This window comes from Canis lupus, chromosome 25, assembly GCF_048164855.1.
Source record: "Canis lupus baileyi chromosome 25, mCanLup2.hap1, whole genome shotgun sequence".
NCBI classification, from domain to species: Eukaryota; Metazoa; Chordata; class Mammalia; order Carnivora; family Canidae; genus Canis; species Canis lupus.
The window spans coordinates 6,550,937-6,566,833 of record NC_132862.1 but is presented as its reverse complement, the minus strand read 5'-3'; the positions used below and the strand labels follow the sequence as shown (position 1 = coordinate 6,566,833).

Below are 15,897 nucleotides of genomic sequence, written 5' to 3'. Positions count from 1 at the left end.
ATGGCACAGAATAAATGAGGAGAAAAGCCAAAGGTGGAAAAAGAGACTGAGAGGGTGACTAGGCAGGCTAGGCATAGCTCCCTGGTCATTTGGAATCAGAATCAAATAGCCAGGTATTAAGGTACTGCTCCCTCAAGTTCTGGAAATGAAAGACTGAGCTTCTGGATTGTCTCCCTCTCTGCATCAGTTACAGACGGGTCTTTGCAAACCAGACTGGCCCCACCAGACACATGCAAGGCACGTGCCCCTCATCCAGAGGCATGAGCACTGCTGGGCAGACTCTGAGAGCCTGATGGAAACTCAGGGGGGTGATTCAGAGAACAGAGTAGTCGGGAGAGAATTAGAAAAGCAGAGACGGAGGTAGGCAACTAGAGAGGGAAAAATGGACAAGCTGGAGGTTAATGGAGTCTCCTTCATGGCCTCCGTGTGCAGACCCTTGGTGGCATCTGCACACAGGTGGTCACTGAGGGAACCAGGGGGATTAATCTCTGAAGGGTGCCATCCAAGTCAGGGTCAGCTTTCAGTGCAGAAGTGAGCACGTTCACTGACCTTCTCCATGGGCTTTGGTAAATGAAGGCGATGACATTGGCTGTGCTGATCTCAGGCCCGGAATAGGGATCCACAGTCACAGAGTGAGGGTGCAGTGAATTCTGCTCCAAACCAGAAGCTTGTTTATAGGGCAAGGAGTATATGCACACAGGCAGGTGTGAGATTCTAACCGGTTACTGTGAGGAGCCAAGTGTAATAAGGCCAATAACTAACTTTGTGAGGTATTACCATTCTAACTGGATCTCCAGGGATAGTCTCATACCAGTTCATTCCAATGCTCCCTTGTGAGGCTATGTCCATGGCAGGTGGCCTGGTGTATAGAATAGTCTCAGGTTTTCCCACGAAAGTTCTGGTCCATTGACCTGATAATATGATAGACAAAGTGGCCCAGAAGTATCATTATCCCCACGTCCTCAGCTTCAAATCCTGAAGCCTTTTAACTCTAATCTATCAATTTTATTTTGAAATCATTTTCTAGCTAGGGTTTCTGATGACGTAGGCAGAGCTCCCTGTGTCCCCAGTGAAATACTTTTTCATACCATTATGCTGCATTCAACAGAATAATAAACATTGGGTGGGTACCCACTCTGCTCCAGTCAACTTTTTAAATGATGTCAATAGGGTGGTAAACACACAGTCACATGCTCCCCTTGGTAACATGCTCCCCTCCTAACCAGCGTCCTCTACCACTCCCTGATCACACTTCCTTTCTTCAGATCTGCAGAACTTTTTTTCTCCTGATCCACCCACTGCTCTTCTAAGATCCAGCCTGCTCAGCACTGAATTAGATTGTGCAAAACCTAAGAAAACTGCAGTCATCCTCACATCCCCTCAATCTCTAATGCTCTTCTTTGTACTCCTGGAGAGCTTGGACTCCTATAAAGTTGAATTTTCTGATGCTGTTGTCCTGACTCATTCTAAATACGCAGATTGCTTCTTCTCTGAACTCCACCATACCTCCACCACCATTTTCAAATTAACACCTAATTCAGGGGCACATGAGGGGCTCAGTGGCTGAGTGTGTGGAATTGTGAAACCTCCAGTTTTGCTTTTCATTTTCTTTTTTTAAAAATATTTTTATTTATTTATTTATTCATAGAGATGCAGAGAGAGAGAGAGAGAGAGGCAGAGACACAGGCAGAGGGAGAAGCAGGCTCCATGACTTGATCCAGGGTCTCCAGATCACGCCCTGGGCTGCAGGCGGCACTAATCCGCTGCGCCACCGGGGCTGCCCTGCTTTTCTTTTTCAAGATTGCTTTTGGCGGGGGGTAGGAGTGAATGGGTGACGGGCACTGGGTGTTATTCTGTATGTTAGTAAATTGAACACCAATAAAAAAAAAAAAAAAGATTGCTTTTGCTATTTGGGGTCTTTGGTGGTTCCACATGATTTTTAGGATTTTTAAAATCTACTTCTCTGAAAAATGCTGTTGGTATTTTGATAGGGATTGCATGAAATGTGTAGATTGCTTTGAGCAGAATGGACATTTTATTGATATTTGTTCTTTCAATTCATGAGCATGGAATGTCTATTTCTTTGCGTCATCTTCATTTTTATGAAGTATTCCTAAGCTAATCACTTAGCTTTATGATTAAAAGTGTGTTATGTTTCTTTCATTTCATCACCCATGAAAATAATATTTTTCCTTTACTTTTTTATTTATCCAAGCAGATTTAATGTCATAAAATTTTTCATAGGATTATCTTAGAATTTCGGAAGCTTGTGTTATTAGTCTACTGCTATGTAACAAATTGCCACAAATTCAGGGACTCAAAACAAGACAAATATATTATCTTTCAGTTTCCTTGGGTCAGGAGTCTGGGTATGGTTAGCTGGGTATTCTGCTCAGGGTTGACATCAAACTGTCAGCCAGGCTGTGATTTTCATCTGAGGCTTGGGATCCTCTCCCAAGCTCACTGGTTGTTGGTAAAATCCATTTCTTTGCAGTTGTACCACTGAGGTACCTACCTCCTTGCTGGCTGTTAGTCAGGCCTTGCTGTCAGTTTCTGAAGGCTGCCCATAGGTCCTGGCCACATGGCCACCACAGGCAGTTCACAATGTTGATGTATGCTCTCTTCCAGGCCTGCTAGAGTGTTATCTTTGACTTCCAGCTCCTCTCTAGTCCACTACAGTGGAGTTTTTTATAAGATAATTTTAAACTTTGATTTTTATTGTTGAGAAGACAGCTGTCAATCTAATTGTGTTTCTTTTGTGTCTTTTGTTGTTTTTAAAAATATTTTATTTATTTATTCATAAGAGAGAGAGAGACAGAGACAGAGACATGGGCAGAGGGAGAAGCAGGATACATGCAGGCAGCCTGATGTGGGCCTCCATCTCAGGACTCCGGGATCATGACCTGAGCCAAAGGCAGATGCTCAACTGCTGAGGCATCCAGGTATCCTTAATTCTGCTTCTTTTGAAAGGAATTTTTCTTTTCTTCAGGCAGCTGTTAAATTTTCCCTCTTTGTCTCTTTTTCAGGAGTTCTAATGGTGTGCCCACATGTGTATTTCTTTTTATAAATGATATACATTGGGTTCACTTAGGGCCTCTTTAACCCGTGAAGTGATGTCCTTCAGTTTAGGAAATATCTTGGAAAAAGATTTCCAAGATCTTCAGATTTGGAAAAATATCTCTTCAGATATTGTATTTGCTCTGTCCATTCTTTCCTTCATCTTCTTTATGACATATCTCCCATTTTACTAATCCTCTTATCAGCTCTTCCTAGATATGCTCAAATGCAGATCTCCCCATTCCTTTTTAGTTAGTGCTTAGTGACTTCACATGGATGTTTTAAAACATTTTTGACAGGTTTTGTTGTTCTTAGTGATGTAGTTAGTCTAAATTACATTGGTTCCTCAATATCAGAAACAGAAGGCCTCTTATAACTCATTCGGTAACATCTGTAATTTTGTGCTTTCGTTCTTTTTTTTTTTGTATATTTTTTACTGGAGTTTGATATGCCAACATATAGGCTAACACTCAGTGCTCATCCCGCCAAGTGCCCCCCCCGTGCCCATCACCCAGTCACCCCAAACCCCCGCCCACCTTCCTTTCCACCACCCCTTGTTCATTTCCCAGAGTTAGGTGTCTCTCATGTTTTGTCACCCTCACTGATGTTTTCACTCATTCCCCACTTATTCCCTTTCACTAATTTTTATATTCCCCAAATGAATGAAACCATATAATGTTTGTCCTTCTCCGATTGACTTATTTCACTCAGCATAATACCCTCCAGTTCCATCCAAGTTGAAGCAAATGGTGGGTATTCATTGTTTCTAATGGCTGAGTAATATTCCATTGTATATGTAGACCACATCTCCTTTATCCATTCATCTTTTGATGGACACCGAGGCTCCTTCTAGAGTTTGGCTACTGTGGACATTGCTGCTATAAACATCGGGGCACAGGTGTCCCGGCATTTCACTGCATCTGTATCTTGGTGGTAAATACCCAGTAGTGCAATCGCTGTGTCGTAGGGCAGTTCTATGTTTAACTCTTTGAGGAACCTCCACACAGTTTTCCAGAGTGGCTGCACCAGTTCACATTCCCACCAACAGTGCAAGAGGGTTCCCCTTTCTCCGCATCCTCTCCAACATTTGTTGTTTCCTGTCTTGTTAATTTTCCCCATTCTCACTGGTGTGAGGTGGTGTCTCATTGTGGTTTTGATTTGTATTACCCTGATGGCCAGTGATGCGGAGCATTTTCTCCTCTGCTTGTTGGCCATGTGGATGTCTTCCTCCGTGAAATTTCTGTTCATGTCTTTTGCCCGTTTCATGATTGGATTGTTTGTTTCTTTGCTGTTGAGATTAATAAGTTCTTTCTAGATCTTGGATACTAGCCCTTTCTCTGATATGTCATTTGCAAATATCTTCTCCCATTCTGTAGGTTGTCTTTTAGTTTTGTTGACTGTTTCTTTGGCTGTGCAGAAGCCAAAGAAAGATGAAGTACAATAATTCATTTTTGCTTTTGTTTCCTTGCCTTCATAGATGTATCTTGCAAGAAGCTGCTGTGGCCAAGTTCAAAAAGGGTGTTGCCTATGTTCTCCTCTAGGATTTTGATGGATTCCTGTATCACATGTAGATCTTTCATCCATTTTGAGTTTATCTTTGTGTATGGTGTAAGAGAATGGTCTAGTTTCATTCTTCTGCAGGTGGCTGTCCAATTTTCCCAGCACCATTTATTGAAGAGACTGTCCTTTTTCCAGTGGATCGTCTTTCCTGCTTTGTCAAATATTAGTTGACCATAGAGTTGAGGGCCCATTTCTAGATTCTCTATTCTGTTCCATTGCTCTGTTTGTCTCTTTTTGTGTCAGTACCACAGTGTCTTGATGATCCACAGCTTTGGAGTACAACTTGAAATATGGCATTTTGATGCCCCTGGCTCTGGTTTCCTTTTTCAATATGCCCCTGGCTATTTGGGGTCTTTTCTGATTCCACACAAATCTTAAGATGATTTGTTCCAACACTGTGAAGAAAGTCCATGGTATTTTGATAGGGATTGCATTGAATGTGTGAATTGCCCTGGGTAGCATTGACATTTTTATAATATTAATTCTTCCAATCTAAGAGCATGGAATATTTTTCCATTTCTTTCTGTCTTCCTCAATTTCTTTCAGAAGTGCTGTAGTTCTTAGGGTATAGATCCTTTACCTCTTTGGTTAGGTTTACTCCTAGGTATATTATGCTTTGGGGTGCAACTGTAAATGGGATTGACTCCTTAATTTCTCTTTCTTCAGTTTCATTGTTAGTGTATAGAAGTCCCACTGATTTCTGGGCATTAATTTTGTATCCTGCCACACTGCTGAATTGCTATATGAGTTCTAGCAACCTTGGGGTAGCGTCTTTTGGGTGTTATATGTACAGTATCATGTCATCTGCAAAGAGAGAGATTTTGACTTCTGTGCTTTCATTCTTAATATTGTTTAGGTATGTTTATTTTTTATCAGTCATGCGACAGACCTGCAAAACTACTAATTCTAAAAATTTAATCAATCTTTTTTTTTTTATTTTTTATTTTTTATTTTTTATTTTTTTTTATTGGTGTTTAGATTTGTTTGAATCAATATATTACATGCATTTTTATCCATCTATATTCTTTGCACAGTCTATTATTCTGTGATTCAATTGGTAGCCTAATTTATTACTTTTTAACACTTTTTTTCCCTAATAAGAGAGCATTGCTCTAAGTATATCCCATAAAATTATAATTAGTTCCATTACTAATTTTGGGTTTGTAAAATTTTCCAGTTAGTATCATAATCAATTCTGTTGTTGAAACCCTGACATGAGGTATCAGTTAAAAGGAACTGACGTAAATAGGCACTTAGTGGGAAATTTTGTTAGGCATTAGACTAACAAATGCTTTAATGCTTGCTATATCTGTGGTTTCAGATGTTGACATTTCTTTTCATGTCCTTGTTTTTCTCTCCTTTGCTGTCCTTTTTGGTTTCCCTTTAGGCTCTTTAAATAGGGTCTGAGCATTGCAGTTCTTTCAGCTGTGATCTTTGAAAGTTTCCACCATATTGATGTAGTGGTTAGGTAAAGGGGAGCAGAAGCATTCCATAGTCCTATGATTAGGTCTTCCAGTGTGCCTGTACCCCTGGGCTGTAACACTCAATGGTCTTTCTCAGTGTTGTGTGGGTGTGTCTCTGTGTCTGTGTCTCATGAATCCTTCCCTAGATTCGTTAGGATCTCATAAGATAGTTTTCCTTGAGGCCAGACAGTGCTCTCTGGGCTTCTTTCTAAAGGTTAACTTGTCCCTTCTCCCTGCTGATCACAAGGGGATTTTTTCCTAATCTTCATCATGAGAATCTGGTGAAGCTTCTGAAACTAAAACCCATGAATCTATGAGGGTTCCACGAAGGGCAGACCCTTAGGAGTTTTTATCTCTGAAGTTAGCCCATTCCCAGTCTCCAATAAGTAGTCGATGCCCCTCTAAGTATTCTGGCCAGTATCCAGTTACAGTTTCTACTCTCAGAAAGCTGTCATTTTCTGTGTTCACCTGTTTCCCAGTTTTTGGGGTGGTGCTTTCCCCTGTGTCTTTAATTCTCTGATAGATCTAAGAAGTGTTGTTGACGTTCCCTTGGTTTACCCTTGGTTTTTGGTGACGGTGGAAGTGACAATGTCCAAGCTCTTTACTCTTTCCATGTTGGACCAGACTTCTCTTCCTTCTTTGATAAGTGGGAGAATTAGAATTCTGTTTCTTAATTTCCAACCATATGGGTTTCCTTCTAGTTAACTTTTTGATATTGATTTCTAACTTAAGTGCCTTATCGTCAGAGAACTTGGTCTGTGTGACTTCATTGACATGATTTGAGATTTGCTCTATGGAGTAGTATATGTTCTATTTTGAGATATTTTCAATTTGTGTTTGGTAATATGTGCCTGCTACCTTTACTAGGTTACTGTGCTGGGGGGAAATGGTTGGTATACTTAAATAGGAATAATGAGGTGCTTACAAGGATGTGGGAGGGTTAAGAGGAATCAAAAAGGGATGGTGAAGCATCCTGGCCTCTCAAGAGAAATGAATTGTTAGCACCTTATGAGGATAGGGAAGGGAGCTGTAGGAGAAGGCCACCCGACAGTAACTCTGGGACACCAGGGAAGGACCAGGACAATAACATCCTCAAATATTCTCCTGCCTTCCTCTCTCCTACTAAGTAACTCTTGGTTGAGGCCAACTAGGATGTAGGTGGCAAGAAAACCCAATGAGGCAACCAACAAAGGTTTGTCTACCAGGACTCAGACCAGAGGAAAAGGTGTGTATTTAGTTCTAGAGGGGCAAAAGAAAATATGTAGCATGCATAAAAGGTAGAGTGGACCATCTGGATGGGGAAATATATGCGTTGGTGAAAGAAGGAGATTAATAAAGTGAATGAGAAAAATGTTGACATTTTAGGAAGTATTCCCATAAGTATTCCTACATGGTTTTCAGGGTTTGCACTAAATGGCATTTGCAGGAGTCTTACTGCAAATGAGCAAAGGTGATGAATATTAGTTTTCAGTTAGGCAAGAATGTGAGATTGATGGGAACAAGGGAAAGATGACTACTGAGTAGACGAGGTTTGGGTTGAAGTAACATTGGAAAAGGAAAGATTTTAAGTGAGTCCATGCTAGTGGCTCATAGGAGGACATTATTGGGTAGAAAAGTCCTGTAACTTGATAAACCTATGGGTAGAGTAAGCTCAGATAGAGACAAACATAGAGGTTTTAGAGTAGGTTTTTTTTTTTTTAATTACAACTACTTATATAGATTGTTGCCATGGCAGTGCTAACAGGAATCATCATGTTTATCACAGTAAACCAAATGTTTATTTTTATATAGAATTCTGTATTCTAAATTCTTGGTTTTATCTTGCCTCTTCTTTTTCCAATATTAATATCTTTCATCATCTTCTTCATTCTGTTCTTTAAATACTTCATCTCCTTACCAGGGTTACTCAACCTCAGTGCCAGTGATTTCTTGGGCTGCATAACTCTTTATTGTGATGGCTGTTCTATGTATTATAGAATGTTCAGCAACTTCCCTGGCCTCTACCTACTAGGTGCCAGTAGCACACATCCTTTTCCTGTTGTGACAACTAAAAACTGTTTTCAGATATTGCCAAATACCTCCTGGGCAAGAGAATCATCTCTGCTGAGAACCCATGCTCTAGACTTTAGGTAACTGACTAGGGGGGATCCCTGGGTGGCGCAGCGGTTTGGCGCCTGCCTTTGGCCCAGGGCGCGATCCTGGAGACCCGGGATCGAATCCCACATCAGGCTCCCGGTGCATGGAGCCTGCTTCTCCCTCTGCCTGTGTCTCTGCCTCTCTCTCTCTCTCTGTGACTATCATAAATAAATAAAAATTAAAAAAAAAAGAATAAAACTGACTAGGGGTAGGAAAAAAAGAAGAGGTGTGAGCAGAGCCTCAAGAAATGTAGTGTATTATAAATAAAGCAAGACACAGGAAGGAATCTTCATGGAGAAAAGGGAAACATTTAAACTGCAGAACACGCATCCAGGCCAGTGACAAGTTTTCTATGTAGGTGTCTCTATAGAAGGGATTCCAGAATGACATATTCTCAAGAAAGATGCCATTGATCAGCCCAAAGAGCCAGGCAGTACTCACCAGCTTCACATAGACCTGTGACTCATGATCTGGGCATAGCTGAGTGGGTGGCAGATAGCAACATAACCGTCATAGGCCATAAAAGCCAAGAGGGTGCACTTGGCCACACCTACACCAAAAACCAGATACATTTGGGTCAAGCAGAGGCAAAGGAGATATTCCTTGATCACCAGGTGGATCAGCATCTGTGGGATAGTGGTGGTGATGAAGCAGACATCCAGGAAGGACAGGTGGCCAAGGAAGAAGTACATGGGGCTGTTGAGCCTGGGGTCTGTCCAGGTGATGAAGATGATAAGGCCATTCATGGACATGGGGAGCAAAGAGTAGTGCCTGAGTGGAAGAGGAGCTCTGCTCAAAGCCCATGAGGATAAACTCTGTCACTGTGATCCTATTCCTAAGTTCCACCATCTGTGACCTGCTTGAGGAGGGAGGACAGGAAAAGCACACATGAGATAGTTGTGTATAGATGCTACCTAGTTGTATAAAAAGTTTGAGGACAAAGGAATGAAAACCAGGAATTTTAGCATACTCCACATGTATCCATATTGTCATGAACACTGAAAATGCTAGCTGTCAAAATATAGGAACCATTTGACAATATTTTGAAGGAAACTGTAAGGAAGACTCAAGGGGTCTTGAGTTGGGGTGACTCAAGCAGTTAAACATCTGACTTAATCTCAGGTCATAATCCCAGACTCCTGGATGACGTCCCCCATCTGGCTCTCCACTCAGTTGTGAGTCCGCTTCTTTTTCTGCCTCTCACCCTGCTCCTATGTTCTTTCTCTCATATATCAAGAAAATCTTTTAAAAAAACCCCAAAGACTCGAATAGAATCAATTTTATGGATTTGTTTGAGAAAGAGAGAAAGCACACATGAGTGGGACGGGCAAAAGGAGACTGAGAATCTCACATAGACTTGATGCTGAGCACAACGCCTGATGGGGGCTTGATCTCAGGATCCGGAGATCATGACCTGGGCTGAGGTCAGATGCTTAACCAAGTGAATCACCCAGGCACCTTAACTCAAGGAGAATCTTAGAGATCTATTTAAATATTAAGGAAGTACTTGTTGTGATAAGCAGTAGGTATTATATGTAAGTGTTGAATCATTAAATTCTTCTTCTGAAACCAATATTACACTGTATGTTAACTATAGAATTTAAATAAAAACTGGAAATGAAAATAAATGAGTAAAAATAATTTTATAAATAAATCTTAATGGGTTCTGCATCTAGTAGAGTGAATTTTCTTTTTCTATATAATCTTAATGAGTAGAACTCAAATCAAAGAGCAGAAATGTCAAAGAAAAAAATTACTGATATTTCTGATTGTACATTTTTCTTCTCTTGTATATAAAAGTAATGCCTATTCGTTACAGAACGTCTAGAAAATACCAAAAAAGAAAACCAAAAGTAAGTAAATAAAAATAATCATCAAGACAGTAAGGTACTGGCAGAAAGACAGATACATACATCAATGGAACAGAATAGAGAACACAGAAATGAGTGAGAAATATCAGAGAGAGTGACAGACCATGATAGACTCCTAACCCTGGGAAATGAACAAGGGGTAGTGGAAGGGGAGGTGGGCAGGGGGATGGGGTGACTGGGTGATGGACACTGAGGGGGGCACTTGACGGGATGAGCACTGGGTGTTATACTATATGTTGGCAAATCAAATTCCAATAAAAAAATATACAAAAAGAGAATCCAGAAATGGACTCTCAACTCCATGGTCAACTAATCTTTGACAAAGAAGGAAAGAATATCCAATGGAAAAAGTCTCTTCAACAAATGGTGTTGGGGAAACTGGACAGCCACATGTAGAAGAATGCAACTGGACCATTTTCTTACACCATATACAGAAAATAAACTCAAAATGGATGAAAGACCAAAATATGAGACAGGAATCCATCAAAATATAGAGGAGAATACAGGCAGCAACCTTTTTGACTTTGGCCACAACAATTTTTGCTAGACATGTTTCCAAAGGCAAGGGAAACAAAATAAAAAATGAACTATAGGGACTTCATCAAGATTAAAAGCTTCTGCATAGCAAAGGAAACAGTCAACAAAACCAAAAGATAACCTACAGAATGGGAGATCTTTGCAGATGACATATCAGATAAAGGGCTAGTATCCAAGATCTGTAATGAACTTATCAAGCTCAATACCCATAAAAAAATAATTCTGTCAAGAAATGGGCAGAAGACATGAACAGTCATTTCTGTAATGAAGACACACAAATGGCCAAAGACCCATGAAAAAATGCTCCACATCACTTGGTATAAGGGAAATACAAATCAAAACCACAATGATATACCACTTCATATTGGTTATATTGGCTGAAATTAACAACTGAGGAAACAACAGATGTTGGAGAGGGTGTGGAAAAACTGGAGCCCTCTTACACTGTTGGTGGGAATGCAAGCCAGTACAGTCACTCTGGAAAACAGTATGAAGGTTCCTCAAGAAGTTAAAAATAGAGCTACCCTATGACCCAGCAATTACACTCCTAGGTATTTACCCAAAGGATACAAATGTTATGATCAGAAGGGGCACCTGCACCTCAGTGTTTATAGCAGCAATGTCCACAATAGCCGAACTATGGAAAGAGCCCAGATGTCCATTAATGGATGAGTGTATAAAGAAAATGTGCTACACACACACACATGCACACACACACACTGGAATATTACTCAGACATCAAAAAGGAAGAAGTCTTACCATTTGCAATGATGTGGATGGAACTAGAGGGTACTTTGCCAAGTGAAATAAGTCAATCAGAAAAAGACAATTATATGGTTTCACTCATATGTGGAATTTAAGAAACAAAACAAAGGATCATAGGGGAATGGAAGAAAAAATAAAATAAGATGAAATCAGAGAGGTAGACAAACCCAAAGGGATTATTAACTATAATTAACAAACTGAAAAAAAAAGAAAAAAAGTTAAAAAAAAAAGAAACAAACTGAGTTGTTGGAGGGGACGTGGGTCGGGGGATGGGGTAACTGGGTGATGGGCATTAACAAGGGCATGTGATGTATTGAACATTGGGTGTAATATTCAAGGGATGAATAACAACTCTATGTCTGGAACTAATGATACACTATATTTTTATTAATTGAATTTAAATAAGATAATAAAAATAAAAAAGAATCACCCAAAGAGAAACACATCAATATGTTAGTTCATGTCTTTTCAACCATTTTGTTTTCTATATTTTAAAAGCTTTTTTTTTTTTAATATTATGTTTTTTTTTATTTTATTTTATGATAGGCACACAGTGAGAGAGAGAGAGGCAGAGACACAGGCAGAGGGAGAAGCAGGCTCCATGCACCGGGAGCCCGATGTGGGATTCGATCCCGGGTCTCCAGGATCGCGCCCTGGGCCAAAGGCAGGCGCCAAACCGCTGCGCCACCCAGGGATCCCTTAAAAGCTTTTAAGTTCAACATACGGCCCAAGCAGAATCTGCCTTCAAAACTTTAGTGTTGGTGAGCACTATATCTTTAGGATGAAATGTAGCATTGGCTCCTGATTGGAAGATCTGCTGTAAGTCCAACAGGGAGAAAGTATAAAGGATAAAAATACATTTTTTGTTTGAATGGGCAACTGGGAACAATTGCATTGCATCTCATTTTATAGTCCAAAATAATTTACTTATTTAATACATGAGTGTCTACCATGTTCCATATATCGTGCAAGGTGCCAGGGATATATATATATAGAATCATGCATGAGAATTTTCTCTCTGACTTCATGGGTATTATACTATATTCAAGGTCATTAGATTAAGGGGATAAGTAAGAATATAAAGAATCCACATAATATATGGAGTATGGATTAACGTATATGTTAATATATGGAATAACAAAAAACCATACTTGTATAAGCAAATATATTTCAAATTCTATTGCATCCATATAGGGAATGTATTCTTTTGAAGGGTCATGGAACACTTGTAAAATACTGTTGATGTATTAGGGTATAAAGAAACCTTAAATGAACTCCAAAGAGCCAAAACAGTTCAGACTATATTCACTATGCTAACACCGGGCATTAATATTCTTAAATTTCTGTATAGAGGAGATTTCTTAAAATTGTGTTTATTTTCTTCCCTTGAGAGAGAAAAAAAGCACAAGTGGTTGATCACCTTGTATGTAGGATTTTGCTTACCAATATTGTTTATTATCACCGTGCACTTTTTAAAAAAAAAGATTTTATTTATTTATTCATGAGGGACATGGCGAAAGAGAGTCAGGGACACAGGCAGAGGGTGAAGAGGCCCCATGCAGGGAGCCCGGTGCTGGACATGATCCCGGGTCCCAGAATCACGCCATAAGCCAAAGGCAGATGCCCAACCACTGAGCCACCCAGGCATCCCATCACTGTGCACTTTAAATATCTTATAACTTTCAATTATACCTAATTAAAGCTGAAAAAAGTCTGTCAAATCCAAATGGATAAAACAGAATATTGCTTGCTGGGTTTTTTTTGTTTTTGTTTTACTTCAAGGAAAGAAGTAAATTCTTACTGAATATTTTAAATTTATGATGTGTTTTTTGATAAATAAATTATAAATAACATTCTTCTGATCTGCTAGGTCGCCAGGAGTGTTATGTCATTTGTGTACAGCATGAATGCTGAAATCCAGGCTGTGCAATGTAGCCTGTGCTCAATTCACCAAGCTGTGTACCCTAGTGAGGTGTGAGTTCAGAAGTGGTGTCTTCTTTCTAATTCTTCTCTGAGACAGTGACTTTTTGTAATTATCCCAAAGGTACCATATGTGCTAGGGAAGCACTGCTGATCAAGAAGATCCAGCTGTGAGAATATTTAATATTTAAATTTCGGCACTTACATTTTTTGTCTTATTAGATTGGTGAAATTTTGAATGAATAATAATTAATAGGCCTGTGTTCCTCTGAGTGGATTTTGGGAATAAAAAGGCAAAAAGTACTTCTTATAATGCACTGGTATTCAAAGTGTGGTCCATAGACCACCAACGCCAGCAGCATTACCTGAGAACTGGATAGAAATGCAAACTGTTGGGCTTCATTCCAACTACTGAAACATAAACTCTAGGGATGGGCCCAGAAACCAGTATTTTAACAAGCCCTCCATGTGATTCTGATGCACATTAAACATCGAAACTACTGGTTTAATACAGGGGTGGATACATTATGGCCCCTCAGCCAAATATAATCCACTGCCTATTTTTATAAAGTTTAAGAGGAACAGAGCTACATCCATTTATTTATGTATTTCTATAATTGTTTTCCCACTACAATGGCAGAGCTTAGTAGTTGCCACAGAGACCATATAGCCTATAAATAAGGTTGTCAGATTTAGAAAATAAAAATATAAGATGCTTTAAGTGTGTTTTTCAGACACTGAATAGTTTTTTTATTATAAATATGTTCTGTGCAATATTAGTAACCCAACATACAAAGCCTAAAATATTTACTACCTGCCCCTTTACAGAAGACATAAAGGGTGTGTAAGAGAAGCAACGAAAAGGCCTTACTTAGTCCTGAATACACACTTGGGATTTCGGTGCATCCAGACTCAAGCACTTTCTTCCCAAGAAGAAGGCTAAAACTAGGAGACCAATTTGCCTGAATGGAAGGGCAGCTGGTGCCTCTTCTTTTTCTGTTTATTTTTTTAAATTAATTAATTAATTAATTTTTTCTTTTTCTGTTTATTAAACTCACTATATCAGTTGCTTTCCCTTTTTAAAGTGCCTGGTGTTACACATGTTCAATTAAGATAAAGCAGACGTCCTTCAATAGCAATTAAAAAAAAAAGATCAAGCAGATGTTTTAGAAGCATTGTCCAAGTAATTGAGAAGCAGTTCTGTGACAATAAAACTAGACATGATTATGAAAATAGCCCCATCTACTTGAAAATTGGGGGGAAAACCCCTCTGAAAACAATCCTTAGATCAAACAACCAATCAAAGCAGTAATTACTGACTATTTAAAAAAAATACTAGTAATGAAAAGCAGCATATACTAAGTACTATACACATATATTTGTTAAAGTAGCCTGAAATCGTTTTTTTACTCAACAAAAAGAAATAGAGAGAAATGAAATTAAAAAAAAAATTGCTGAAGGGGTATTCACTATTCTGAGTGAAAGGAATAAAGTGCAGTTGTTCTAAACCTTGGCTTCACATTATACTCACTTGAAGAGCCTTTAAATGTCTCCTTGGCAGAAGATATGAACAGGCATTCTCCAAAGAAGATATCGAGATGGACAACAGACACATGAAAAGATGCTCAACATCACTCATCATCAGGGAAATACAAATCAAAATCACACTCAAGTATCACTTCGCACCTGTCAGAGTGGCTAAAAGAAACACAAGAAACAACAAGTGTTGGCAAGGATGTGGAGAAACAGGAGCCCTCATGTACTGCTAGGAATGCAAACTGGTGTAGCCACTGTGGAAAACAGCATGGAGGTTCATCAAAAATTAAAAATAGAAGTACTATATGATCCACTACATAGTAGAACATAGTAATTCCACTACTGGGCATTTACCCAAAGAATACAAAAACATTAATTTGAAAAGATACAGGCATGCCTATGTTTATAGAAGCTTTATTTACAACAGCCAAATTATTCATTTGTTTATTGATAGATGAATGGATAAAGAATGTGTGGTATATATACAAAATGGAATATTATTCTATCATAAAAAGGAATGAATCTCAAGACTTGCAACAATATGAAGGAGCTACAGAGTATAATACTAAGTGAAATAAATCAGTCAGACAAAGACAAATACCATATGATGTCACTCATATGTGAAATTTAAGAAACAAATGAACAAAGGAAGAAGAGAGAGAGAGAGAGAGAGAAGCCAAGAAACAGACTCTTGATTATAGAGAACAAACTGATGGTCACCAGAGGGGACGAGGGTGAGTAGATGGGTGAAACAGGTGATGGGGATTAGAGTACACTTATCATGATGAATACTGAGTAATGGGTAGTTGTTGAATCACTATATTGTACACTAATATAATACTGTATGTTAATGATGCCACATATCAGACACATTAAAACAGAATGTATTCAGATGGCTCAGTCATCAATATTTTTTTAATAATAAATTTATTTTTTATTGGTGTTCAATTTGCCAACATACATAATAACACCCAGTGCTCATCCCGTCAAGTGCCCACCTCAGTGCCTGCCACCCAGTCACTCCCACCCCCTGCCCTCCTCCCCTTCTACCA

General features: G+C 39.2%; 1 pseudogene; it reads right to left on the bottom strand.

Annotated features, from left to right (window-relative positions):
• Positions 1-413: 413 nt before the first annotated feature.
• Positions 414-9,332, bottom strand: LOC140616948 (olfactory receptor 10AD1-like; annotated as a pseudogene).
• Between the last annotated feature and the right edge of the window lie 6,565 nt (positions 9,333-15,897).